General features: G+C 41.4%; 1 long non-coding RNA gene across 11 annotated transcripts; it reads right to left on the minus strand.

The window, feature by feature from the left end:
* Positions 1 to 4,228: 4,228 nt before the first annotated feature.
* LOC150062011 (uncharacterized) lies at positions 4,229 to 26,816 on the minus strand. 11 transcript variants are annotated; one of them, XR_016535980.1, is made up of 5 exons: positions 26,750 to 26,810; positions 15,950 to 16,063; positions 5,573 to 5,700; positions 4,931 to 5,065; positions 4,229 to 4,574 (listed from the first exon to the last, which is right to left on the minus strand). It is a non-coding gene; the product is annotated as an uncharacterized LOC150062011 (long non-coding RNA). The 11 variants fall into 11 exon arrangements; XR_016535982.1 differs by having other exon boundaries at positions 5,573 to 5,690; positions 26,735 to 26,801; XR_016535979.1 differs by having other exon boundaries at positions 26,735 to 26,801.
* Positions 26,817 to 27,134: the final 318 nt, after the last annotated feature.

Genomic DNA, 27,134 nt, shown 5'->3' on the forward strand with positions numbered 1-27,134 from the left:
AATGAATAGGGCTTGTCCACATGCTTCAGGGTATGAACAACTGGATAGGAAAGTTTGGACCCAGCTGAAGTAGAAGGCTTTGAGCTGCTTTCTCATCCCATCCTAGGCAGGTGTTGCAGCCAAAGTCCTGACTTTGGAAGAGAGGCTTCCTCTCCTGGACTGGCCTCAGAAACAAAACTCAGCAGGAACTCTGGGGAACTTGCCAACCTTGTTTCCCTGGTGGTAAAGGACTGAAAGAGGCACTCGCTCTACTTTCCACAGCATTCAAAAGCAGAACTGTCAAAAGCAGGCCCCCAAATGTTCATATTATGTGGGAGAAAGTCTCGGGGAGAAAATGAGGAAGGAGGGGAATTATGCAATTGAAAACATGTACCAATCCAGACAGAATAATGAAGCACAGACACAAGATTCTGCACTCAATGGAAATTGCATTTAGCCATGTTTTGTGGTTTAAGAAAAGGAGAGAGACTGACTCAGAGAGACAGATGGAGACTCACGGGGTGAAGAGAAAGAGAGGGGAAAAAGGAAGGAGACAGATGCAAAGGGAGAGGCGGCAGCAGCCAGATGGACTCCCAGGGAGTAGAACATTAGAAGCAACAGGGCTTAGGGTAGCTGGCTTGGTCTTCTGCCTTCTCATCTCTCTTATCTGTGAACTTTGCCTATAAATGGTCAACACAGCAAGTCCAGAGCTGGTCCCAACCATAACAGGTCAAGAAGAAGCAGAGCAGGACCTCCTCCTGCAACCTGACAGCTTAAGATTTTTTTGCCTATATTTTTCTTGGATTTCCAAGGGAAAAAAAACTGATGACACCTGGGTGCTGGTGGCTCATGCTTGTAAATTTTAGCTACTTGGGAGGCTGAGATATGGAGGGTTACAATTGGATTCAACCTAATCGATAACTAGACACAGCAGTATCAACCTGTCCTCTTAGCTTGTTATTCTGAGTGAGAGGCTATGATGGGGAAGCTCAAAGTTCAAGCAGAAAAGTCCACAAGATTCCATCTCAACAACAGAAACTAGGTACTGAGGAGTGTGCCTATACTTCCAGATACAATGGAAGACTAAAATTGGAGGATTGGGCTTCAGGTGCATAGCTGAGCAAGAAGTGAGACACTATCTCAAAATATAACCAGCATGTAAAAGGGCTAGAGATGTATTCAGAGATAAAGTGCCTGCCTAGCAAAACAAGAAGCCCTGAGGTCAAATTCTAGTACAGAAGAAGAAGGAGAAGGAGAAGGAGAAGAAGAGGAGGAGGAGGAGGAGGAGGAGGAGGAGGAGGAGGAGAAGGAGGGGGGAGATGTAGAAATGAGAATCAGAGTAGTGATTAGTGATTGCCAGGGCTAGGGATGACAGGGCAAGGGGTGGTATGATTACTAGGGTAGCACAAGGAACATCTCCCTGGTGATGGTCGGTATCTTCAAGCAGTGTGATAATACTTGTCTATCCATGTGATAAAATGACAAAAGATACTCACATGGTGTCAATGTCAAGTTCCTGATTTGGACATGGTCCCATGGGGAAAGCTGGATGAAGGGTCAAGGAACCTTTCTGTATTACTTCTGTAACTTCCTATAAATATATAATTATTTTAAATGAACAAGTTTTTCAAAGGAATAGATCATGTACCATTCTTACAACCTGAAACATTATTCTATTTGAGTCCTTTCTTGGATTAAAAAAAAGAAAAATCATTCTAAAACATTAAGAACTTCAATGATAAAAATTAAAATAAACACAGTAATAGTAATGTCAATGTTGTTACCCAAGGATTATTTATTCCTTTCCCTTTTTCTCCAGTACTGGGCCAGAAAACCTTAGGGCTTGCTGGACAAGTGCTGTTACCACTTGAGCCTTGTCCCCAGTCCCCACCCCACCTCCACCTTCACACTGCATAGAAATTCTTACATAAGGAAAAATTAACCCTGATACTGAACAGAAATCAACTGGAGGATTTGGAGAGAAGCAGCTGAGAAGGAAATACATGCTACCTCTTCCTTGCTGTGGGACTTTGGATAGATTACTTTGCCTTTCTCAGCCCAGGTTCCTCATTTCTGGATTGTGGTACTGGCTAAAACAGACAGCACTTGCTATGCCCACAATGCTCCATAGATATGGTGGCAGCCATCAGCCCACATCAATTGTGAAAAGTGTCCTGGCCTGAGAGAATCTTTGTCCTCTTTCCTTCTCAGGGACAGAAAGAAAAGTTAGCATCAAGAGTGCCTTGAGGAGAATTCATTATATGCCATTAAATCTGCTATAATTTTTTTTTTGCTCTGGTTTGGTATTCTTGACTTGTTTTCTGGTTTGGAACTCAAAAATCTGGCATGCTAGGCTAGTATTCTACCACTGACTGATACTCCCACACCTAGAAAAGTTAAGAAGTTTCTCTCCCTCTCTCAATCTTTTTTTCCTCCCTCCCTGTGGCTCCCTCCCCCCCTCCACCAGCCTCTCTTAGGAGAGGTTCCCTGTCAAGCTCTGCATTTTCTTGTCTCTGTATCCGAAGTGCTACGATTACAAGTGGGTACCACCATGCTCAGCCTGATATACATACATTCCATCTATTTATGCTGATACTGGAGTATGAACTCAAGGCCTTATACTTATAGGGCAGGTGCACTTACCACCAAGCCATGCTCTAGCCATTTTCACGTTAGTTTTGGGGTAAGGTCTTATTTTCTGCCCAAGCTAACCTGGAACCATGATCCACCTGATTCTTCTCATTGAAACTAACATGACTGGTGCTTGCTACTATATCCAGTTCTTGGCTGATAAGGAATCTGTCAAACTTTTTTGCCCCAGCTGGCCTGCCCTCCCCCAATAGATAGGAATACAGATATGTAGCCACCAGCACACAGCTTCTGATATTTGTCTTTTCAAATAATTATTTTAAGGGTATCACAAACCTGGCAGAATTGGGTGGGAAATGTAAACAGCCTCAAACATAGTATTTGTGTTTTACAAACATTGTAGTTGTATTAGTATTTTAAGTGATCTAGCTGAAGATAAAATCTTCCTGTTCTGATAACTACAAAACACTGCACATGAGGCAGTTTCTGAAGTACAATAACACTGGTCAGGTCACCTTCTCAGAGACAGTCATATAGATGGGTGCATACACACGGAGTAGACCATGGACACAGAGTTCTCAGCAGCAGTGGGGAAGCCATGCATTGTACTGTTTGGCTACTGAGTCACATTGGAAGAGATTTTGAGACTCTAATCCTATGAATCCATTCCTCTAAACAGGAACCACATGCCCCAAACACTCAGGGCCAGTAAAAGATAAATATTTGCTTTTGAAAATAGATTAAGATGGTTTTTTCGTGCCAGTCCCGGGGCTTGAACTCAGGGCCTGGGCACTGTTCTTGAGTTTTCTTTGAGGCTAGCACTCTACCACTTGAGCCATAGCACAGCTCTGGCTTTCCCTGTATGTGGTACTGTGGAATTGAGCCCAGGGCTTTGTGAATGTTAGGCAAGCACTCTACTAATAGACCACACTCCCAGCCCTGAAGCTGGCTTTCAAAGGGACAATGCACCACTTAGAACAGTAGTAATATTTTTTTGTGTGTGACACTTTATAGTGTCCAAGATTCTTTCATGGAAAGGTTTCCTTAGCTTTTCCCTCTTGCTTTAAGCCTCCCTCCATCTAGGGCCCTGCCCAGCAGTAGGAAAGGTCAGCTGTCCACCGCTTGAGTTCCTCCAGTGACAGCAGCCCACTCCTTGTTGGACAGCTCCTGTCGTCAGAAAGATCTCCTTGCCAGCAAGGTGTGATGTCTCTGACCCAGCCAATCAACCTCACACTCAGCCTGTCATTCCGCCACTTGAATTCCATTCCTGTACATTTTAAAGATGAAAACATCTTTAAGAGTCCCTCGTTGAAATGCAAATTTGGCTGTGAACACCTAAAGTCCCAGCAAGCAAAGACCTTTAGCTGGCATGCTGGCAGAGAGCCCAATGATGGAATGACTGTGGAGAGCCAGGATGCAGTGAACCACAAGGCTAGAAGGCCTGGGGGTCAGGGGGTGAAAATATACTTTGGGTCCTCCAGAGCCTGTCTATGTGGAGAATAGAACAGAGGCCTCCAAAAGGGTAGACTCTTTCTGGTATCTGCAGGCTGGTAACTGAAAGAACCCTACAGTCTGTCAACTTGCACAAGGGCCAGGCAGAGAACTTAGGGGAGTTGGCCTTGTAGAAGAGCCTAAATCAGCAGTGGATGTTGCTCCAAAGTCCTTTCAGTTGCTGTTTTATTCACTCTCTCTCAGGTCTCACAGCAGGACTGAGCCTTGATTGTGTCCAGTAGTGATTTGCTTGGGGTCAAATCCTTTGTTAGCATTTCTCCCTTCCCTGTCTCACTTCTCAGTTCTTCACTGGGCTTCCTGGGATCATCTCACAAATGAATCACTTATATGCAAATCTGTCTCAAAGTCCATCTTTGTAAATCCAAAAATAGAGTAATCTAAGAGCTAAAGGAATGTAAGTTTAAGCAACTTTATGACATAAAATAATCTGACTTCTCCGTGGTGGTTCATAGTAGCTGCTGCAGCTCTAACCATCTCATATATCTTCTAGATAGCTAAAAAAAAAAGGGTTAAAGAACAGCGTATCTCTTCCATTTAAAGACATTTCCACCAGACTTGCTTATACTCATGAGACCAGAACTCATTTATATGTCCACATGTATATAGCTTGAAAGTATAAAATAGAGATTTTATGGTTAAGGAAAGGCACCATTAATATGGGAGAAAACTGGCATTCTATGTACAAGCAGTTCAGAGACAGGGAATGTATATTGACAGATTCCTGTGTATGAGTTTTAGAACAGAGGGAATGCTAAATAAGCAATATTAGAGAAGTATTGAGAACTTCCCAGGATTCAAGATGGATGGGCAATGCTGAAACAGGACAAATGAAAGTAAATCCCCACATTACTTGCAGTCTGGAGCTGGATTCTTCATGGGGGACCTTGGTATATCTCGATGCTGGCCAACTCAAACTTTGAATTGATTATAGACACCTCTTCCCATGTCTGAGCTCAGTGACGTCATACTCGAAACTTGAAAATGGCTGTGGAGGGAGCATGGACATCATTTTAAGTAACTACAAATCAGGGCTGCCTTCTTCTAAGAGCTGGGTATAAGTACTAGCTATCACACCACTGCTTGCAAGCATGATAATATATTCCAACTTTCTTGTTGGACTAGGAAGCCATGGGAAAGTTTTGAAATGGAATATAATGTGCTGTGAGTTCATTGTAAATAAACCATTTTAAAGAACAACCCTTGGTACAGAAATGGAAGTAGAACTGGATTAGGGGCTGTTGCTGTGAACCAGGTGGGCAAGGGCTACGGAACTGGTCTTTCCTGAACATGTCAGCTTCTGTTTTCTATTTGCTTCTGGTATTACCTACCTAATCCCTGGCCAGCCTCTGTTGATGGAGTGAACCCACTGGCTAGAAAGAGCATGATTTGGAATCAGTGGGCTTGCAACCAATCCACTTCTCAGTACTATCCCTCAGGGAAATATAACTTCCAGACACAAAGCCTCCTATGTAAACGAGAGATAATGCCTTACCAGGTCTTGTGCAGGATAAATTGGCAAGGAGTACACAGATCCATTTATTCTTCTTTCCTGAAGCTGACTTCCTTGGCCTTCAACTCCTCAGGGCTTTGCCTTCTCTGTTTGCCCTGTCCTAGAAGCAACTTGAGAGACCATACTGGTCACAAATTCCTTGGGCTCTTGCTAAGCCTTTTCAGTTCCCGATAGACCACCAGCGCCACCTTGTGTCCATGAAGGATTTATTCCTGTCAACCCTTATGGGATGTTTTTTTTTTTTCCATATATTTTTTTATTGTAATTATTAGAAGGGTTACATGATATTTGCCAGATAGATGGTGCATTAATTACCATACATTGATACCCTTTCACATGTCTTGGTCCCCATTTCCCTCCCCCCCCACCTCCACCCCTCATCTTGTTTTCCCCCGTTCCCTATCCAATTTCAAATAACCAAATACAAATATATCCGATATATCAGGTAACAAAGTGAGATACTGTAACAATATGAGATAACCAAGGGACATCAAAAGAGATGAGAGATAACATAGTACCTTAAGAACAACAATCATTCATTTTATGAGTTATGTTTCTATATCCTAGAGGTCCTTTCATTTAGCGTCCTACTATATGGCCTTTTGTATCAAGGTTTTGCTCTATTGCAAATCTCTGCTAGGAGAGCCCAAGGTTTCTACTGATTATGACAAGTGAGTAGAAACCTTGGGATGGTTTCTTAGTGCCGAAATCCACTGCCAGAGGGAGCCAATAGCACACTGACTGTCCTAACAATCATTGCGGGACCTTTCAACAAAACATTCTCTCTGCTGCCTCCCAGTACTCCCTATATGTTAGTCTTGCCTTGCCATGTGGCCTGTAGAAGGTAGAGGCCTATGCCCTCAGCATTCACTCCTTTACCCAACATTAGCTCAGTGTATCTTCATTCTTTATCTAGGGGAAACAGGGCAAAACACAGATTGTGACATCAACATAAGAACATTGGGTGAAGCAGGGCGTGGTGGCTTTCACCTGTAACCCTAGCTACTCAGAAGGCTGTGATCTGAGGATCATGATTCAAAGCCAGTCCCAGTACTGAAGACCCTTATCTCCAATTAATTACTAGAAAATGGGAAGTGGGGCTGTGGCTCCAGGGGTAGGGCAGTTGCCTGGAGCTGAAGAGCTCAGGGACAGGTCCAGAGTTCAAGCTCCATTACCTCCCCCCGCCCCCAAAAAAACCCACTGGGTGAGAAACCAAAGTGAGATTTGATTTCAAGGTTTCTCGCTGCAAACCCAAGGCTTTCCCCCAACAAACACATCCACAGCAAACTTATCCAGAAGCTCCATGGTTTATTTTATTAGGGTCTTTTAAAGTAGTGAAGTAAAAAGAATCCTGTGCTAGGTTAGAGTCCTGAATTCAGGTTCAAGGTCTGTCATAAAAACTCACTAAGGGATGACAGCAGGTGCAGTGCAAAGCCCCAGATGATAGCAGGGTGTTATGGTTGGCAGCAGAGACACTAAAGCTGGTGCCACCCTACAAAGAGTAGAATGATAGCCACACAAGTCCACCAGAATCTTCACTCTCTGCTTGTGGGTCTATGCATACAATATGAAAGGACGGCTCTCAATTTCTCCCAACTTTATGACCCTTGGTCCATCTGGACATTCCAGAATGTGAAGAAATCAGTTGCCAAGTTGTAATAAAGCAGAGGTCGAAAATCATACCCACTTGTTTGAAAAAACAAACAAAATCAAACAAATCAGAAATGTCTTCTGGAAATGACTTTGAATGGAGAGGCCACGTCTAGATGTGGCAGCCAAAGCCACACTCATCTTGTTTGTTGTATGGGTTGGAGGACATGGAAGAGAAGACCTTGTGAAGGGAATAGGAGGGGGCAATGACTCTGTGAGCAGCTTATTCTCCTTGCTGTTTATGGAGCTGACTATACTATGTACTTTCAATGTTATGAAGTTTCTCATGTATTTTTAGAGTAGGATTAGGAAAATAAGACATTTTATGAATACCTTTTCTTAAAAGGTATCTGAAATGTATATGATTTGTAGGCATGGTGCTTGTGTCCTGGCTCCCAGGGGAAAGAAATGCAAAGAAGGCCGTGCCAATACTTACAGTGAAGTATAATGCCCCATTATGTTTGGCTTTCTTATGTATGAAGTGTATGTAAAGGACAAAGGAATTCTAACTCACATCTACTCTTTTTAGATATTCTTTCTAGATATTGCCAGTATATGACAAAAATGTAATTAGTACACTAATAAACTGTATGTTTTGTGTTACAGTTGCTAAGAAAGGCCCATTGAGTTGGTAGACAAAGGTTCTAGAACGTTCATATTTTAAAGACACTTTTCTGATTATATTGTTACATATGTGCATATACATATGTGTGTATATAGTGGATTGAATCTTTACTTGAAAACGTATATCTATCTAGATGTTTTAAAATGCCTGATGTATGCTAACATAGAAATAGTAACATCACTTTGCAGATATATTTTTGCTGAAATTCATGTCAAACATTGTCTTTAGGGAATGGAATGGAAGAAACCACCTCTGTGAACAAATGACAGGTATTGCCTGTATTTATTCAGTGACCTAGAAGAGGTGGGATGGAAGTAAATACAAAGGTAATATGAGTGTGCATAGTTGGACATCCTCAGATGCTCTTTTTCAAGAGTATTGCGTTTTATTTATGTGTGTATGTACATATTACAAATCCCAAATTTTGCAACCCCTAGAGGTCACTGATGTGTGACAAAGTAGTTAGTAAAATTAGCACATTTTTATGTACTTTATGTTGAAACTAATAGGATGCTGTCTTCTGTAAATTAAATTTACAGATGAATCTGTCCAACTATCTTTAAGCACTACATATGCATGTATTTGTCCGCTGATTTGTGGGCAGAAGAAAGGAATTAGTGAAAGAATGGCCTGAAGCTTCAGGCCATAGTTTATATATTATGAAAAGGGGTTTTTTGAGATATTTCCCTACATGTGTAAAACATATTTTGATCAAATTCATTTCCACTATTACTTGTTCATACTCCTCTCCGATCTCTTTTTAGTTTTTAATGGGCTTTTGTATTTCATAATTTTTTTGTTTTTGGGATAATGTATAGAGGGGTTACAGTTACATTCATCAGGTAGTAGGTGCATTACTTCTCGAACATTAATACCCCTTCTAGTGTTTTTTTCGCGTTTCCCTTCCCCACTCCTTCCCTTCCCTTTTTAAAATAAATGAATGTATTTGTATTTCATGATTTTTATAATGTACTTTTATCATATCCAGTACTATCATCCGCTCCTTTCTACTGCCCTCTTGCTAGTTCTCCCTAGTCACTCTTCAATATTTGTGTCTCATTGTTGTTATTATTGCCACTGTTGGTTTAGGCATAGATTCTTCATATAAGCAAAGGTATGTAATACCTGTCCTGAATTTGGCTTATCTAGCTCAATATGATCACATACAATATACATATATATTGGAGTCCTATAGCCTACGCCTATGTCTTCAAAATTTCAGGACTTGCATTAAGATCTTTGATCCATTTTGAATTGATTTTACTACTACAGGCCAAGAGGAGGGATCCAGTTTCAGTTTTGTAATGTGGATATTCAGTTTTCCCAGAATCATTTGTTAAGAAGGTTATCTTTCAGTGTGTGTTTGGGTCACTTTGGTCAAAAATCAGATGGCTGCAGCTGTGTGGGTTTGTCTCTTCTATCTTATAGGCCTTTATGTCTATTTTTGTCATTATAGCAGTGTAGTTTATTTGAAGACAGGTTATTACAGCACTTACCTTTTTACTCCAGATTGCTGTATATGAAGTGTTCCATATGGAATTTAGGATTTACTTTTTTCTACTTTGGTGAAGAATAAATGGAATTTTGATGAACATTGCATTGAGGCTATTATTTTCTGTAGTTTAGCCACACTGCTGAGATCTTTCCACTTTCTAGTGTCTTCTTTAATTTATTTACAGTTTTCCTGGTAAAATTCTCCCTGCATTTATTCGTAGGCATTTTTTTAAATGCTATTGTTTATGTCTGCTTATTGGTGTATAGAAAACCCACTGATCAAAATGAATGCCAGGAAGTAGAAACATGCTGGGGGGGGGGGGTGGAGAACAAAAGAGAGACACAGAAATGAACAAAGGAAGAGTGAGCAAATGTTGTTATTCCAGCCAGTGTACATTCTATAAAAAGTGAACTATATAACTTGAGGGTAGGGACAGGAGAGGAGAAATGGAGAGAAGGAAGACAGGCATGGCATTGATCAAAAAGTATTGTACTGATGGAATTATAATCACTTTGTAGAATTACTTAGTATTAAATAATTAAAATTTAAAAAAGAAAGAAGTCCAAGAAAAAGAAAAAACAAACGCTACTGAGTTTTGTATGTTGATTTTGTATCCTGCTACTTTGCTGAAAGTAATGATGAGATCTAAGAGTTTTCTAGTGGAATATTTAAGGCCTTTTAAATACTAGACTATATCATTTCCAAACAGGAATAACTTGATTTCTTCCTTTCCTGTATCCTTATATTTCTTTCATTTGCCTTATTGAGCCAGCTAAGAACTGCATTAGTGACTCATACTGGAATCCTAGCTAAGCAGGAGGCTGAGATCAGAGGATCATCATTCAAAACCAGCTGAGGCAGGAAAGTGATTTTCTTATCTCAATTAACTACTAAAAAGCCAGAAATGCAGTTGTGGTTCAAAGTAGTGGAGCCCTAAACTTGAGAACAAAAGCTCAGAGATAGAATCCAGGACCTGATTTAAAGCTCCAGGACTGCCCTCCCACTAAAAAAATATAAAAGAATTGTAGTACTATATTGAATAAGAGAGAAGAGAGTAGATGTCCTTGTTTCATTCTTGGCTTTAGGAGAAATGGCTGCAGTTCTTCCCTGTTTAGTACAATGTTGATTATAGGTGTGTCACAAATGGCCTTTATTATGTTGAAGTAGATCCCTTCTATTTCTTTTTCTTTAGAACTTTTGTCATGAAGTTTTTGAATTTTGTCAAGAGACTTTTCTGAACCTACTGAGATGATTATGTGATTTTTTTCCCCTTTGTTTATATGCGACATTGTGTTTACTGATTTGAGAATATCAAGCCATCCTTGCATCCATGGAGTAAAATGAATTTAATCTTGGTGTATGAATTTTTTAATATGCTATTGAATTTGATTTGTGAGGATATTAAGAACTTCTGCATCTATGTGAATTAGGAAAATTCATCTATAATTTTCTTTTTATTGTTGTATCTCTAACAAGTTTTTGGTATCATGGAAATATTGGTTTCATAGAATGAGTTTGGTGGCATTCTTTCCTTTTTAATTCTATTGTATGGAATAGTTTGCAAAGTACTGGCATTAACTTCATTGAACCACAGGGTTTGAACTTTGTTGCACATTCTGTGACTAGAACCCCTTCCCCCATCCATTGGTTCTCCCTCCATATAACTCCCCTTTTATGTTCATATCCTTTCTATAAGATCTAGATTATGCATATGAGAGACAACATAAGTTATTTCTCTTTATTTCTTCTTCTGAATTTGGTTTATTTAATATTATGATCTCCAGTTCCTCCTATTTTCCTGCAAATGAAAAAAATATGGGCTGGGACTGTGCCTTAGTAGTAGAGTGCTTGCCTAGCATGCATAAAGTCCTGGGTTTGATTCCTTAGTATGTACCACATAAACAGAAAGAGCTGTAAGTGGTGCTGTAGCTCAAGTGGTAGAGCACTAGCACTAGCAGAGAGACACAGGAACAGAGCCTCGGCCCTGAGTTCAAGCCCCTAAATTGCCCCCCCACAAAAAAAATGAAAAGAAAAGAAAAAGAAAAAATTATGGCTGGATAATGCTTCAGTATCTATCTATCCATCCATCCATCTATATAATCAATCTATTGATCTCTATATCTAGCTGTTGATCTATCACCATTTTTAGATATCTAGATATATTTCAGTTTCTTTTTTTTTTTTCTTTGCCAGTCCTGGGTGTAAGCTCAGGGCCTGAGCACTGTCCTTGGATTTTTTCTCTCTCAAGGATAGAACTCTACCACTTGAGCCTCAGCACCACTTCTGGCTTTTTCTAAGTATGTGGTACCAAGGAATCGAACCCGGGTCTTTGTGCATGCTAGGCAAGCACTCTACCACTAGGCCAAACTCCCGGCCCCTATTTCAGTTTTTTTATTCATCTGTTAATGAGCACCTAGGCTTATCCGTATAGCTTGGCGATTGTGAATAGTACTGCAATAACAGGTGTTTCACCTACGTACTGACTTACATTCTGAAGGATCTTTCTTTAAATTACTTATTGTGGGTGTATAATTTACAGACCAGGGGCTTTTTTTTTTTTTTGGCCAGTCCTGGGCTTGGGCTCAGGGCCTGAGCACTGTCCCTGGATTTTCTCAAGGCTAGGGCTCTACCACTTGAGCCACTTCTGGCTTTTTGCTATGTGTGTGGTACCGAGGAATCGAACCCAGGTCTTCGTGCATGCTAGTCAAGCACTCTACCACTAGGCCAAACTCCCAGCCCCAATCAGGGGCTTTTTTGTCTTCACTTTACATTGTCAAAGGGATCAAATTTTTAAGCGTTTTGCTAGCACACTATTGGTTTCCTCTCTCCCAAAGGGAAAAGGAATGAAAAACATTACTCCTGTCAAAGTAGAAGCAAACTGTGATTTTATCATTAATATTCATTGGATGTTTGTTCCCTTATGTAAGAATAATTTGAGGACCTCGTTGAGGATGTTTCTTGGGACCACTGAATCAGAATCCCTAGGATTCAATAATCTGTAATTTTGTCAGATCTACTCAAATGATGTTTGGTTCCTGAGTTTGAGTATTACCGCTCTGTCTCCTCACAATCATATCAAAGGACATTTTAGATATATTAATTAGAGTTTAGACCCTCTAGGATAATTCAGTTGTGCCTCTATTTTGTGAATTCTTGCTAGTTGCTAACTCATAGGAACTGAAGATAGGTCCAGATCTTGTCTCTGAGATGCTAGAATAGAGCTAATTGGTGTGTAAACATTACACGCAGTCAGAATCCCACCCAGATCACATCTAGAGTTTTCTAGGTGAATTTGTCTTCTATACCTCCCAGTAAAACCTATTAGCATATAGAAATGTATTTATACCATTTGAAGTTGGAATAACTGGGTTATTCCAGCTCTGAATGACTCAAATTAAGTTTGTGATGGGAGACAAGTGCCATAACCTTTCTTTCTTTTTTTTGCCAGTCCTGGGCCTTGAACTCAGGGCCTGAGCACTGTCCTTGAACCCTAGTCTTGGTGCATGCTAGGCAAGCTCTCTACCACTAAGCCAAACACCCAGCCCCAAGTCCCATAACCTTTCTAGGACTCAAATGCCTCCTATGTAAAACTACCCTCCACCTCAGGGGTTTGTGAAAATCATATAGACAGCACTGTGAAAGGAAGTTCATCCATACAGGACTGTGCACACTATTTTCTTGGCTGTCTTGCCAAAGTAAATGCTCCTGGGTTCCAGCATCATTAACTATCTCTTTCACCAGGCTATGAACACCTTAGCAATGACATGGCCTTTTATATTTCTACATGTGCTTGGCACATATTAAGTATTTCCTAAATGTCCATAGGTGAATACCAATTTTGAATATGAATAGCCAGAGTTCTTTCTTTTTTTTTTTTTTTTTTGAATATCCAGAGTTCTATACAGAACAAAGCTAATCAACTAGACAGACAAATTTGTTAAGAGGTTTTTGGTTTTTTTGTTTTTTGTTGTTTTTTTTGGTAGGTCATGGGGTTTGAACTAGGCCTGGGCGCTGGCCATGAGCTCCTCAGCTCAAGGCTGCCACCTTACCCTCCAAGCTCCACTTCCCATTTTCTAGAGTTTATTTGGAGATAAGAGTCTCAGGTTCTTTTGTGCCTGGGCTGGCTCTGAACCTTGATCCTCAGATCTCAGCCTCTGAGTAGCTAGGATTATGTACGTGAGCCACTGTGCCCGGGTGTTAAGACGTTTTTTATTTACATGATTATAAAGGCTAAAAGTTTCCATACTCTGCTGCCTGCTAGTTAGAGATAGAAACATATGCAGTGTAGCTCAAAGTTCTGAGAACCATAGAGCTGATTGATCATGGAGATTTTAGTCTAGAACAAAAGTCTAGGAACCAGAAGTGCCAAGTTAGGAGAATGACAATGGTCTAGCACTCAGGTAAACACCCAAATCAACCTTCTTCTGCATATCTGTTCTCTTCAGATCCCCAGCAGATTAAATGATTCCCGCTCACATTGGAGAGCACATCTACTTCAGTCACTTTACTAATTAACATTTTAATCTCTTCTGAAAATATCCTCAAATACACATCACCTGAAATCTGGGTATCCCATGGCTCTGTCCAGTTGCCAAATAAACTCACAAGTATCTATGATTCACATATAGATACAAACAGGTAAAACTACCCACACATGGATACACATAGATGTTTTGGAATTAAAGAGGTGGCATAGAATTATAAATAGCATGTGGTTTGGAGCTAGAGTCTCAAAGATTAAAGTGGAGACTTGTACATGCAACTCAAAAGCAAAATACCACAAGTTTGAGAAGCTTAAAACCTCACGTTGCTCAGCACAGTGTCTAACACCTATAATTTCAGCTACCTGGAAGGTGGAGATCAAGTGGATCATGGATCAAACTTACACCAGAAAAAAGTTAGCAATATCTCAACCCAAAAGCTAGGCACGGTGGATCATGTTTGGAATCCTAGTTACAAGGAAGGCAAGAAGAAGACCAGAAAAAAGTTAGCAATATCTCAACCCAAAAGCTAGGCACGGTGGATCATGTTTGGAATCCTAGTTACAAGGAAGGCAGGAAGAACAGGATCCTGGTCCAGCACGGCCCTGGTCCATGCTAAATCAGAAACCCTAAATTCAAACCACAGTATTATCCACTCTTACCAAAAAGCTACCTGTTTCTTAACTCAGATGTTCTGTGAGTTGGAATCATTCAGCTGTGTCTTCTGAAATCAAGATATGTTATCCAGGGTTGGAGTTTCCTCTGAGCCTGACTGAGTAAAGATCTGCTTCTAGACTCATTTTGGTTATGGGGAGAATTCAGTTTCTTGAAGCCACAGGACTGACAGCTTCAGTTTCTTTCTAGCTGTCAGCTGGAAGCCATCACCAGCTCCATTCCTTGCCTTATTCCTTGCCTCCCAACACAGGCAACCCACAAGGCAGGTTGGTTCTTCAAGGCCAAAAAGTATAACAGTTTATCTGTAAGATGAGTGCCATATTTTCATGTAATGTAATTGTGCCATCATTTACACAGTCACATGTATTCCCTGTATCTTATCACCTCTGCTGGGTTCTATGGGTAAGAAGTAAGTCACAGGTGTGGCCCACACTCAAGTGGAAAGAACTATACAAGCCATGAAGTTGGATGATAGGTGCACAAGAACCTGCTCACCACATGAGTGGAGGCAAACCTTATAGAGAATTTTGCTGATGAAGCAGGTAGACACAGGCATGTGGCATTGTGAGTCCTAGAAATCATATTCCACTTTATTTAGGAGAAAACAGAAGCACAGGAAAATCAGGTCACTAGTGAGTTATGTCACTAGTGATTACATAGCAATGTCAAAGCCAGGTGCAGTGGCTCATGCTACTCAGGAGGCTGAGATCTGAGGATAATGGTTCTAAGCCAGCCCGGACAATACAAAGCCATGAGACACTCATCTCCAATTAATCACTAGAAAACTGGAAGTGGGACTATGGCTCAAAGGTAGGCTGGTAGCCTTGAGCTAAAGTGCTCAGGGACAGCACCCAGACCCAGGGTTAGGATGGTAGCCTTGGGCTGAAGAGCTCATGGACAGCGCCCAGGCCAGAGTTCTCAAGCCCCATTACCCCCCTCCTATAAAAAAAAAAAAACAAAACAAAACATAGCAATGTCAGATTGTAATCTAGCACTTCCAATTTCCAATATCCTGCACTGCTTCTAGCTCTGCTTGTTGTTAGGTGCTTGGAATCAAAATATATAAACTTTAAGTGACCTATTGAAGCTATAACTCAGGTACATGGAGTATCTACAGAATGAATTCCAAGAGCTAGATTCTTGTGGCTTATGCCTGTAATCTTAACTACTCAGCAAGATGAGATCCAGAAGATCATGACTGAAAGCTAACTCGGATAGAAAAGTCTGAGAGATTCCATTTCCAAAATAATTAGCAAAGGCCAGGCTGGAAATATGGCTCAACTGGTAAGAGTACTAGTTGAGCAAGTAAGCAAGCAAACCAAGCAAACACAAGGCTGTGAGTTCAAATCATGGTACCAGAAAAAAAACTAAATCCTTAGCATGACATTCAAGGCCCTTAGATTCCTGTTGAATCACACACTTTTTAATTTTACCTCTTGCTATTTCCCTCTGGTTCCAATGTTCTATCAAAGAGAACCATTTGGTGCTTCCTATTGGTGCCTATCTTCCTTTATATATTCTCCACCAGGACTGACCATTATTTATACCTAGAAAATAAGCAAAACAAAGAAAAAGTAAATACAATTATTCATCTTCTTGTGAAATCTTTTATTTTTAAACCTTTCTTGTAGGCAGAAATAATCACTTCTCATTCTGCTCTTAGAATCTTGTGCAGTCTCCATTATGGCTCTTCTCATATGTACACCACTTGAGTTCTGTTTCTCCAATGACATAAGACCTTAAAGCAAGATTGTCAGAAAGATGGGAACTAATTTGGTTTATAAGTCTATCATGCCAGTTGGCCCTGTCAAAAGACAAGAGCCTCTCACAGATCTGAGACACCAACAAGGCTAATGAGAGTATTTCTTTCAAAGCAGATATCTCTAGAAGCTCTTTGCATGTCAGAGAAAGGCTAGCTTGATCCCCACTCAATTATGTTCTCCTTTGTGACTCCCCCAGGGCTCCATGCATGAAATCTTCACTGATCGAGTTGAATTGGACTGACTTTTGACAATGGTAATTGATGTACACCAAAGTCTGACCCCCTACTAAGAGTTTACATTACAGAGATGACAAGAACACCAGAAAAAGGAATGGACAGTTGAACACACATTTTGGAACCAAAGAGTCTAATTTAAAGCCAGACTCAATATTTATCAGCCATATTGGGCAAGCTATTCAACAGCTCTAACAACAGTTTCCTCAACTTAACAGGGAGTAAGAGCACTTGCTCCTTGACGGAGACTGTGTGGAAGATTTAAGGTGATGTACAGATATACAATGCCTCACCTATTGCCAGGTGCTCATTGAATGTTAGTGTTCACTTCCTTCACCCTTTTGTAGAGAATCAATATCACAAATAACAGCCATTGTCCAGTATGACCAGTGCTATGACAGACACAAAGGACTAGGAAAGCATAGTGAAATTGAGAGACTTGTTCTACCAACCAGAAAAAATAATGCAGGCTCAGTTTCTAAAAGATGAGCAGGAGCCTGCCAAGGTTTATAAAGGGAAGAGTTTGTAAAAAAAAAAAAAAAGTAGTCCTATTTGACACCTAGTGTACACTTTTGCTCCCAGATGAGGCAGCTTCTAGGTGCTTAAATTAACAAAGAGATAAAACAGTTGCCTGTGATGGATGACTGATGTTTTTATTTCTGTGCCACAGTGGAGCAAGTGACCTCTCTCTCAACCGGAGATATGAAAGAATTCAATTTTCAGCCAAGTTAATGCTGAGAACTGAAACACACCGATTGTAAAATGTCAATGAGTTTTACCCCCAATGCATCTGACATATTTGGAAGGTATTTTAGATGAAATGATATAACTGTTGTAGGAACACTTGGAAGCTCCTATCTCCCGGCCCACTACTAACATTCTTATATCCATAATGTCATGATCTTAAACAGCTTAGACTCTCAGAATATTCCTACTAAACTGACCAGCAGAAGTCCAATCTCCATATAGGAGATACAAAGGCCAAATACAAAAATGACTTATCCAAGACCGTACAGCAAAGTCCATCATTTCTGACACTGGAACCTAGACCCCCTAAGCTTCTAGTGGTCTTCCTCCTATATTAAAGTTACTCCTGAGAGACTGTTGCATTTTTAGGGTGGAAGTTTTTCAACATGCACACTTTGTACATGGATGATTATTCTGATTGACAGCCTTTCCCAAAGCTCCAACTGGTTGCATTTAATGGGGTCAATATTAAAACACTCAAGGCTCTCTTCCCGATACTCTGACACTAAAGGTGACAGGAAATTAGAATTTTAGAGAAAGAAAGAGATTTATCTGATTCGATACCTCTTCCACAAAGGAAATATCCTCCTTGAGCATATCCATAGCTACTATTATAGTTATGTCTCTCAAGATAACTTATTCATTGTTTGTCCTCAACTCTAAGATGCATTAAGCAGAACTTTGTGACTATTAAGAGAAAAGGATAGAAAGAAGTGGTTTGGGTACTAAATACATTGAAAATCTTGGCTTAAATTAGCTTACTTTATTCTTAAAACACAAACTCTAGCCCAGTCTGTGGCTCATGCCTATAATATTAGCTGCTCAGGAGGCTGAGATCTGAGGATGGTGGTTTGAAGCCAGCCTGGGTGCCACCCTGACTCTTATCTCCAACTAATCACCAAAACTCCAGAAGTGGAGCTAAGTATCAGAACAAATATCCCTGAGCAAAAACACTCAGGGATAGTACCCAAGCCCTCAGTTCAAGCCTTAGGACCAGCACCAAACAATCAAAACCCCACACTCTATAAAGTAGATATAATGACAAGTTAAGTACCCTTTATCCAAAATGATTGGGAACAGAGGTGTTTCAAACTTTGAAATATTTGCATAGACTTTATTGGTTGAGCATCCTTAACCTCAAACTCCAAAATTAGAAATGTGCTAAAATATGAAACTTCTTGAGCCTCATGTTTATGGTCAAAGAGTTTTGGATTTCAGGACAGTTTGGATTTCAGAGTTTCAGATTATAAAAGCTCAGCCTATTTCCCAATATAAAGGCCAAATAAAAAGTTGAGTTTCAAAAGCATGTTCAAGCTCAATGATGACAAGTACAAGATCCAGCCCAGAACTTTCTTTAGTACACCAACATGCCTTGTCTTTCCTGCCTCCTTTGTCTTTAGTATAGCCCTTTCAGCACTCCGCACTGAAGTTTTCCTATTAAAATAAAAATCCCTTCCTTAAAAGCCCCAGGTAGCTTTTCAATTCTCACTTAAAATATATATCCAAAAGTCATTAGCTTTATAAGACCACTGACAATCTGGCTCCAAACACACTATGCAGGGCCATTTTCCCATCTGTCCATTGTACCTTCTCATGAGGGTTTTTATGTCTTTGTTTATATTGCACTTCAGACCTATGTGTTCTTTCCCTCTTTCCCTTCCTGAAGATTTTCTGCCTTTTCCTTTCAAGTCCATTCAAATGTAACCTCCTTGTTGAAGCCTTCAACAAGGCTCTGAGCAAAATGAATTCTCTTTCTCCAGAATATTGTACGTCTCTGTAAGAGCCTCTTTTTTTTAAATTTATTGTTTCAGTCCTTTGTCGTCTAAGATCCTCAAGGAAAGACATTGTATTTTATTTTTCTTTGAACCTCCAGCTCCTAACAACTAACAGATGGCTCAGTGTTTATAAAATCAAGCATTTCTATATTAGCCCTTCAATCATTTGAAAAACTCTCTAAGGCCTTGCACTATTCCACTCTACTTCTACTCATGTCTTCTATAGAATAAATATTCCTAAATATTCCATCTGTTTCTTATAAAGTTCAACTTCCAGATTCCTTGCCATTTTCTTCTAGGTATTAATTGGTCAAGATCTCTCTTTCAAAATACGACCCTTAGGGTCAGGCACCAGTGGCTCATACTTCTAATCCTAGCTACTTAAGAAGCTGAGAAGCCAGCCCCAACAGGAAAGCCCAGGAGATTCTTATCCCCAATTGACTATCAAAGAAAGCCAGAAGTAGAGCTGTGGCTAAAATGGTGGAGCACTAATCGTAAGCAAAAAAGCTCAGGGCAGCATCAGGCCCTGATTTAAGCCCCAGGATGGAAACACACACACACACACACACACACACACACACACACACACACACACACACACACACACCACTCATGCAAAACTCAATGGCTCAAACTCTGGCCAGGGAGAGCAAAGTGAGAGGATTCTGGCATGTGATTTGAAAGGAACATTCCCTTTACTGTTATCATGTCCCAGGGACCTCGCTTAAATAATGTGGCAAGTGGGTGTTCTCTCATTTTATATGAAGATACTAGCAATCTGAGAAGGCACTTTGAGGGGAATTTACAGTCCCAGACCAAAGCATAGGATGACCTGTGGTCCACTTATATCTTTAGATCATTTTTACATAAGTTGCTGCCAAGTTATTATTAATTTTCTATTACCAGCTAGTGAAAGATACCAGGCAACAGAGGATTAAAGAAAGAATCTGTCTTTAGAAGGGTGTGAAACCTAAGTACAGAAAAAAGGCACATTGGACTAATGACCAACTTCCAACAAGTCTTTATCTAGGAGCTTAGACAGGGCCTGGCGTTTCTCAACTACATAGCTTCCTGGAACTATTTTTATTTGCTATTTTACAAGAGGAGAAAGAGAAGACGTGTCTTAAATAAACAATGAGGTTCAGGGCTCTGCATGCCTCTGCAAAGCACAAAGTCTATGTGGTCACTGGTCCCTTATTGCCAGAGTAGGCTATTAAAGAGGCTGCCTCTCTGACCTCTGGCTTGGGTCTGAGAGGGTCTCACTTGCACCTTCATCCCATAAACATTGACTGAGCACCAATCATGTTTCAGTGTTAGATGCTGGGGATGCAGTTCCTATCCTCTGAAGCTTACAGTAAGACAAAACCAATGATGTACATACATCCTAGTAAAAGCAATAATGAAAGGATGTGCCCAGTTTACTAAGAGAGCAAGAGGAAGGGTATTTACCCCCACTCTGGAGTGAGAATGTAACAGAAAGATCCCAAAGAAGTTCTAGGGAAGGTAATTTAATTCATGAGTAGAAGTTAACTTAGTGAGGCAAAGGAAGATAGTGATACAAGAGGACAAAAAGTTCTGGGTACAAGTGGAACATCAAATGCAAGAGCAGTATGAAGTTCCCAGAGTATGGGACGAATTATAAGTGGTTCAGTGTTTAAAGTTCAAGAGCTAGAGAGGCAGACAGGGTTACTAAGCTTCTCTTTTGTTAGTAGTTCTGACAAATGCTTCATATACTTTATTTCTGGTAATTAGCTCTTGGTGTCACCTTGTCTGAAGATCATTGACAAAATGAATACTAGTGAATTCTAAGACCCTATCTAACTTCAAACTCTGATATAAGTGAGTTGAAACACATTCAAATCTATGATCTGTTTACAGGAATATTAGTGATGTTTATTGAGTACTCTCAAGTTACAGGCAAACTATTTTAAGAGGAGTCCATTAAACTTAAAAACACATAGCAAGTCCATCATGTGTGCAATATCTGGAAAAAGTATAGGTTAAAATTTCTATCTGGAAAGGCAGGCTGTAACAGATGTCACTGCAAAGGGTTAGATGATAAGCTGTAGGTGTTTAGAGCTTAAAGAGATCCTAACTAAATTGTAAGGCAGAGCAGAGCTTCTTGAAAGAGACAGCATTAGTGATGGGCAACAAGAGAATTCCAGGCAAAGGAAACAGCAAAAGTCTGACAAAGCTGACCAAACACTATACTTCTGTTCCCACCATTTGTCCCCATTCCAGCCTGTCCATTCTCTGTTCATCTTCCCTGCCTTCAAAATTATTAACTGACATTTAAGATTCATTATAATTGTTTATGCTCCTATATCTCCCCTACGTCAACCCTCATCTCAAGCCAGACAGAATATTTGCCATTTCTTAAACATGTTCCTTGTTTCTACCCTTCATTATACCTCTTCATAATGTCCTACTTTTCTAATACTTCCTTCCCTGACTCCAATCAACTTTTCTTCCCCATAGTTCAGGCTGAGCTAAAATACTACTTTCTCTTTGTAACCTTTTCTTTTCTTTTAGGACAGTCATGGGGCTTGACACTGTCCCTGAGCTCTTCAGCTCACTGTACCACTTGAGCCACAATAACACTTCCATTTTTCTGGTAGTAAATCGAAGATATGAGTCTCATGAAGTTTCATTCCTGGGCTGGCTTTGAACTGCAATCCTCAGATTTCAGCCTCTTGAGTAGCTAGGATTATAGGTGTAAGCCTCGGGCACCTGGCTATTCGTAACCTTTCCTGGATCTTTTTCAAATACCACATTTGAGCCAGGCACAGTGGCTCACACCTGCAATCCTAGCTACTCAGGAGGCTGAGATCTGAGGATTGTGGTTCAAAGCCAGCCCAGACACTAAAATCGGTAAGACTCTTATCTCCAATTAACCACCAGAAAACAAGAAGTGGGGCTGTGGCTCAAGGGGCAGGGCAGTAGCCTTGAGCTAGAGAGTCAGGGACAGTGCCTAGGCCCAGAGTTCAAATCCCACAATAGACAAAAAAATACCACATTTGATTGTATTTCCCTGTTGTCTTGTGTTATTATCTCTGTCCTTTTTTTATTCAGCCTTAAAGCTGAAAAGGATTTCACAAAAAGTCCACAACTGGAAAATATGAAGGTATACATTGAAAATCTAGGAGCTTACGAGATTCTGTGTTCCAATCTACCTTCCTCACTTTCCTTTAAGCACCAGAAGCTACATCTCCTATTTCCTTTACCCACTCTCCTAGTGGGCCACCAACAGTTCAATAAGAGTAAAACACAACTGCCAATGACAGAATAATCATTTTTTTTTTTGTCGCCTGTCCCAGAGTCTTCTTGCATCCCTTCTTTCCAGTTTTTTTTTGGGGGGGAGGGTGAGTGGGGTGGGTGGAGGGATGCGTGTCAGTCCTGGGGCTTGAACTCAGGACCTGGGAACTGTCCCTGAGTTCTCTTGCTCAAGGCTAATGCTCTATTTGACTCCACAGATCCACTTCTAGCTTATTTGTGTCTTTTGTTTTTTGCTACTGGGGATGGGACCCAGAACGCTGCATTTGCTAAGCAAGTGCTTTGTTTCTGAGCTATAGTCTAACCCTACTCACAGCTTTTTTTTTTTTGTTTTGTTTTTTTGATATTTCATTAGAGATAAGAGTCTCATGGACTTTCCTAAGCCTGGACAGGCTTCAAACTGAGATCTTTGTATCTCACCCTCCTGAGTAATTACATGCACGAGCCACTGGTGCCTGGATTTACCACTCCCCCCCCCATTTTTTTTTAAAGAACTTACACTCTAATTAATTTGTCTATTTTCATCCCTTTCCATGTCCCCCTTTCTAGGGCATCTTTGTACATGTGACCTTGAGGGTCTCTGGGTCTAAGTTCAATTCCACTCACCATCTTCTCCTGTTTTTTTCCTTTAAAAATCCAACATAAAAAAGTTAATGACATCTATAAATTGCTGTTTTCTGGGATACTAAATAAATACAAATAGAAATGTGTTCAGGGGAATTACTCTGACTTTAACATACTACAATGTGGTACATTTCATACAAAGATATTTACACCAAGTGACAGCAGAGGAGCAATGAGCTCTTTCAGAAATGTCCAAAAGTTTTTAACTAGATCTAAGTAATGATTTAAAAGAAAAAAATATATGCTTACATTTTACAAAAACACGTAGGAATTTTTTTCCAAATCTTGATTGAGCTACAGGTATGAAAGTGAAGTTTATGATTTCAAAAAGCCTTTAGCCAAGCAATTAAGTTTACAACTGAGCCCCCAAGTTGCAAAACAACATGTCATGCCACTGAGCTCCAGAACAAACTTCCCAAGGAGTTCTTAGAGAATTAAGAGAGTCTCACTAGACATAGTAAGCAGAATTCTAAACTAAGCCCCAAGATTTCTACTACCTGGTATCCACCTCTTACATAATCCTTAGAACAATAACGGTAATGAATTTTACTCCCGTCATCAAGTTACATTATATGGCAAGTAGGGAGCTCATTTGGGAGGGCCTGACCTACTTACACATTGTTCAAAAGCTTAGAGTGTTATATGATTGAAGAAGGGAAACTAGAGTAATTCAAAAGATGAGATGGGTTTACTATGAGAAAGAGTGTCTATTGATGAGTTAAGGAGACCCCTCTGGCAAGGACCTGAGAGGGGCCCCCACTGACAAATAGCAACACAGTGGGGATCACAGTCCTATAACCATAGAGGAATGAATTCTGTCGGTAATCTGAAAGAATTTGAGCAGACTTTGTCAAGGCTCCACACACCTTGAATGAAGTCTGAAATAGACTGAGCAGAGAACCCAGCCGTAACTCCAGGATTCTGAACAGCAAGGAAGGTTTTAGCTGCTAAGTTTGTGGTAATTGGCCATGAAGCAACAGGACTAACTGCAACTGGGTCAAATAACCATAGCCTGAAGCCAAAGTTTTGCTCCTTTATGCTGATTTTTCCCAAGTATTTTACCACAGTGATGGAAAACTGATAAAACTATTGTAGATGACTGAGAATATGGTAATGACATTATCTGAAATAGGGAACAAATGTAAGAATTTAGGGAAGTCATGCTTTTGCCTTTTAACCTGTGAATATGGAATTTTCTGATAAAAACGAAGACAAGAACAAGTAAGTCTGCATAGAAGCTAATGACACAGGCTAAATGAAATTCCAGTAAGCTTGGGTAAGTTATATTCTTGGTTTTAGCAGATTATAAATAGGTACAAAGTGGCCAGGTATACTGACAGTAGGAGAAATGGCAGCTGACAATCAGAAACTAAGAAGCGATCAAAACACTCTCATCCCCAACACACATTCTGTATCTCCTCTTAAGAAACAATACAGTTCTTTAACAGATCAATAGGATTTTTCTTCAGTAATGATACTTGAACTCAGGGCCTTGTACTTTTGAGGCAGGTACTCTTACTACTGAGTCACCCTTCAGCCCCATGTTTTGCTGGTTATTTTTGAGACAGAGTTTTTACCTGCAATGGACATGTTTACAAACCCCTAGTACAACTTTTAAAGGTGTTATAGTTTCTTTCTTTCTTTTTTTTTTGGGGGGGGGAGTAAGATCTTGCTTCCTGGCTGGGTATATAACTAGATGTGATTCACCTATATTAGATCTCCCTTTGTAGCGCTAGCATATTTAGATCTCCATTGAGAATAGGGCTCAAAGAACTTCTCTGTCCAGGCTGGCTTCAAATTACGACCCTCCCAATCTCAGCCTCCCCAAACAGGATTACAGGCATGAGCCATTGGTGCCCAGCTCCAGTGGGACTTCGTTATTAGGAAGACTGGTATTGTTACTCATTCATATTTATAATGAGTAAAGAATATATTAAATGTTTCTATATGCTTAAAGTTTTCAAGATCTTTTTTCAAGATATTCATCTGGTATGGATACTTTGGGGAAACATCTTCAAAAGCAGCTTTCCAGTCAGCAAAGGTCTTGACCCTGCTGTTCCCTCACCTGAAAAACCCTGGATGTACATGAGCTGTGCTACATAAGCGACGCTCACGTCCACTCACGCAGTCCTTGGTCACCAGTTTCCCTTCATCTGCTTCCATGCTTGACTGCTTCCCAGAAATTGGGCACTAAGGGTAGGTGACTGTTGGGCTTGAACAGTGGCAGCCATCCACAGCATGGGATAGCAGAATCTCCTCTATAAGAGGCAAAGTGGGAAAACGGACACCACTTCCGGTACTTACTGGTCAGGTGACAAGGCCTTGTCAATGCCTACAAAATAACCCCAAATCTCTTTATCTAAACTTGCAAAGGCCTCCTTCCATGTTCTCATGCCCCTTTCCTCTGTTCCATTCAGAGGGTCCTTGGGGCCATCCATCCATCCATCTCTGCCACACCTGGACACAGTGATTCCTATTTCACTCATCCTTCCCTCTGCCAGGATGAGCTTCCTCTGCAGGTTCCTCCCAGAGCCAGCTTGGATTTGGTCCAGGACACCTCCTTAGATAGAGGTGACCATCCTGAGTGGATCAGGCCTGACTGTGTCCAAGAACTCCACCTCCCACATTTTCATATTTCGGTCCCTCTGCCTTGAGTGTTTCTGTGTGCCTCCAACTCATCTCTCAGGCCTAACCTGAGGCTTGGAGGCTCTTTCTAAAATGTAAATCTGATGAAATAATTTCCCTACTCCTAGGACAGACATTTATAAACCTTGTGATCTCAGTACTCTTTTCCAGTCTTAAAATATTACTGAAGGCTTTGCAGATGTGTTTTTAAAAAATGCAGTTTGTGGCTTCCATCAATATTTACTACATGGAATTTAAATCAAGAAGTTTAAAAACATTCGTTAAAAAGAGCACTAAACTGGGAGTGGTGGCACAGGGTCGTAGTCCTCAGCATTCTGGAAACTGAAGCAGGAGGTTCATGAGTTTGAGGTTAGCCTGGGCTAATAGTGAGATTCTATCTCAATAAACGAATTTGGGTTTAATAAACTGCTTAATAAATTAATGGTTCTAAACGTATCACATGTCAACTCAAGCACCACTCAATGAAAAGTATATTTTCTAAAGACCAAAGAAAAGAGTAAGAAGAGTATTTTACATTGGTGTGGATGCCATCTAACACCTGGCTTACGGGAAGGCAGCTGGACTACAAAGTCTGTTCCTGCGTTTTATTGGTTGGTATCCTATGAAACCCTTCACTGTACCTCCTCTCCTTCAGGGTAAGGGGGAGGGGACGATGGTTGGTGTTACTGGAAACAACTATAATGTTAAGTTCGCTAATCCCTGAGAGGATTCCAGGGAAGTCACTGTGCAATCCACCGACCTACAAAATAACCCCAACACTCTTCATCGAAACCTGCAAAGGCCCCCTTCCATGTTCTCACTCCCCTTTCCTCTGTTCCCTTCCGAGGCATCGCCCCCAGGTCCTCCGCACCTGGCCCCGGCTCGCCTCTGCCCTTCACCCTTCCCTCCGCCAGGATGAGCTTCCTCTGCAGGTTCCTCGCAGAGCCAGCTCGGGTTTGGTCCAGGACGCCTCCCTGGATGGAGCAGACCATCCGGAGTGGGTCAGGCACGAGGGCCCGTGTCCAAGAGCTCCACCTCGCCGGTCTTCAGAGTCCTCGCGGCCGTGAAGCGCAGTCGGTCGGGCGGCGAAGGGCACCGCAGAAGTGAACCCTCGGTACCGTGAACGGCCCACGGGCGGGCCTGAGGGACAGGAGCCGCGGAGAAGCCCTCCCACTTACCCGGTCCTCACGCACCTCACACCATCCCGTGGGCGCCGGGCAAGGAGGTGCGACGTTAACTCGCTCCAGGTCGGCTGCTGGCAGGACAGTGAGGCGCTAGAACGCGAGTCCTCGATCGAGCCCCCGCCGGCGTCACTTCACCGTCCGTGGGGCGCGAAGCTTCTGCGTGGAGGAGGGGAAGCGCGAGGGGAGCGGCGGGCGGGGCGGGTGGCTCGCGGCGCGCACCCCCCCCCCCCGCCCGCAGCACCCCGTCGCCACACCCGCGCACGCGCGCGCGCGCCCAACGGCCACGGCGCGCGCCACCTCCCGGCGGGAGGCGCTGGCGGGCGGGGCCCGGCAGCCCCCGCTCCCGCCCCTCGGCCGCCGCCGCCGCCGCCGTCTCCTCAGTGGAACCCCCGCC

The sequence above is a fragment of the Megascapheus bottae genome, chromosome 6, assembly GCF_031878675.1.
Source record: "Megascapheus bottae isolate mThoBot1 chromosome 6, mThoBot2.hap1, whole genome shotgun sequence".
NCBI lineage: Eukaryota > Metazoa > Chordata > Mammalia > Rodentia > Geomyidae > Megascapheus > Megascapheus bottae.